Genomic DNA, 2,564 nt, shown 5'->3' with positions numbered 1-2,564 from the left:
ATCAACTGCCCTTACTCAAGATGGCCACGCTCAAAAATGCTAGGGGGGGGGGGGGGGGGTAGTGTTTTTCAAAGTGATTTCTCAGCCAAATAAAGCATGGAGACGTGGATGAATGAGGGAGTTTGCTTTTAATATTAACAATGAATACAATTTTCTGTCCAATTTTCTTGAAATTTACCTTCAAGTATGTAGTACAAAGGCCTGCCTAATTAGATACAAGTGAAAGTGTTGTTTAGCTTTGACCTCACATTATGTGGTTTGTGGTAGATCTAACAGAAAATTGTACAACAAAAGTTGAACATGTATGGCCAGCCTAAAGCTGGATACACGCTATCCAACTTTTGTGGTTAGATTTCCTTCAGATTTACCCTTTCATTCTATTTAGTGCAAGGGCCTGCCAGATTGCATACAAATTGAAAGTGTTTAGGTTTGACCTCATATTATATGGTTTTGGTAAATCTAAAGGAAAAAGTCTTCAGAAAATCCTATAGTGTGTATGGCCCATAACACACATGGGTGTACAATAATCTGTAATTTTATATGGAATGAAACCATATTGTATTCTATGGGCCCATGCTCACTTAACTGGTCTGCAGTGCAAAGACACATCAACCATGATCGGGGAAAAAACTGCATTCAAGGACCTGCATCTGGAGCATCATTTATATTAACCACTTTACCACCGGAGGATTTTGCTGTTTTACGTCTAGGCCACTTTTTGCGATTCGGCACTGTGCGACTTTAACTGACAATTGCGCGGTCGTGGGACACCGTACCCAAACAAAATTTACGTCCTTTTTTTCCCACAAACAGAGCTTTCTTTTGGTGGTATTTGATCACCTGTGCGATTTTTTTTTTTTTTTTTTTTTTTTTTTTTTTTTTTTTTTTTTTTTACTTTTTGTGCTATAAACAAAAAAAGAGCGTTTATTTTGAAAAAATAACAATATTTTTAACATTTTTTTTTTATATGAAATCCCCCCCCCCCCCCAAAATGTAAAAATCAAAGTTTTTTAAAATTTTTGGCCAATTTGTTTTCTGCTACCTATGTTTGGTAAAAAAAAAATCACAATAAGTGTATTTTGATTGGTTTGTGCAAAAGTTATTGCGTTTACTAACTAAGGGAAAGATTTCTGTCATTTTTGGTGTTTTTTTTTTTTTAATGAGTAATGGCGGCGATCTGCGTTTTTTTTTTTTTTTTGCGGGACTGCGACATTGCGGCGGACAGATCGGACCCTTGACTGACATTTTTGACACTTTTGGGGGGACCAGTGACATTACTACAGTAATCAGTGCTATATATATATGCACTGTTACTGTAAGTGCCGGTTCACACTGATGCGGCTGCGGCGATCGCATGTAATATCGGAGCGCACTGCTCCTTCATTACATGCGATCGGCTGTGCGGTGCGAGTTTAGCCATACACTTTGTATGGCTAAATTCGCACCGCACCCGCAGCAAAGACGCACAGGACCCTTTTTTGCAGCCGCATCAGGATCAGATAGCACAGCGGTTCACACTTGTGCGATCCGATCCTGTGCGAACTGCAAGATCGCACTGCGATATGCGATCAAACTGGGGGTGTCGTTAAGATTACATTGACACCCCCAGCGTATCGCATATGGCAATGTGAACTGCCAGATGTGCGTTTGCGATGCGGGAACAGGCTGCGAATTCGCAGCCTTCCCGCATCGCATAAGTGTGAACCGACACTTAAAATGACACTGGCAGGGAAGGGGTTAATTTTATTGGAGAGGGAGGGCTTAATGTATGCCTGGTGCTTACTAACGTGTGTGGGGGGAGGGGACTGTGTGACACAGGCACAGATCGCATGTTTAGCTATGCTGAACCCTGCAATCTGTCACTGTTTGTCACTTAGGAGATCCGCCCGCTCTGTTTACACAAGCGGGCAGATCTCCAAAGTCGATTCCCCGACGATCGGGAAAGAGCAGCAGCGATTGCCGCCGCTCCTCCCCTGGCCTGACTCCCGCTGTAACTGAAAACAGCGGGAGCGCGCCTACAGGGGGAGGGAGGAGTCCAGCGACGTAGGTCTACGTCGCTGGACGGAATCGAACCTCTTTGCCGCAGTACGGTCCCAGTGACTGGTCGGCAAGTGGTTAAAGGCATGTTTACTATTGTGCTAAACTTTACATGCATACCGTACAACTGGCTCTCTATTGGCTGCCTCAGCTGTTCAGGGCTGACATGGTGTGGACTATCCTGTTCTAGTTCCATAATCCCATCCCTGGTGTCAGGAAGGCTTTATAGATGGTAATCTTTTAAATGTCATGGCTGATGGTGTAGAATGTTGTCATACGCAAGGTGGAGATGTCCGAATATTTTCCAGACACTCATTGGAACTGAAGACGAGGCATGAACAAACTACAAAACCTCTTCATTACAGAACAAGTCCAGTTAAATGTTACCAACAACTACTACTAGATCTACCATGACCTGCTTCAATGAGACCGTTTTTTATGAATGTTATCCATGGATTTCTTTTGACCTAATATTATCTAACTTTTGTTTATAGAGGGTTTTGCTAGTAAAAAGTTTTAATTTGTTC

Source organism: Pelophylax lessonae (assembly GCF_965119305.1).
Source record: "Pelophylax lessonae genome assembly, chromosome: 3".
NCBI classification, from domain to species: Eukaryota; Metazoa; Chordata; class Amphibia; order Anura; family Ranidae; genus Pelophylax; species Pelophylax lessonae.
The sequence above is the reverse complement of the archived record's forward strand: the minus strand, read 5'-3'. Positions refer to the sequence as shown.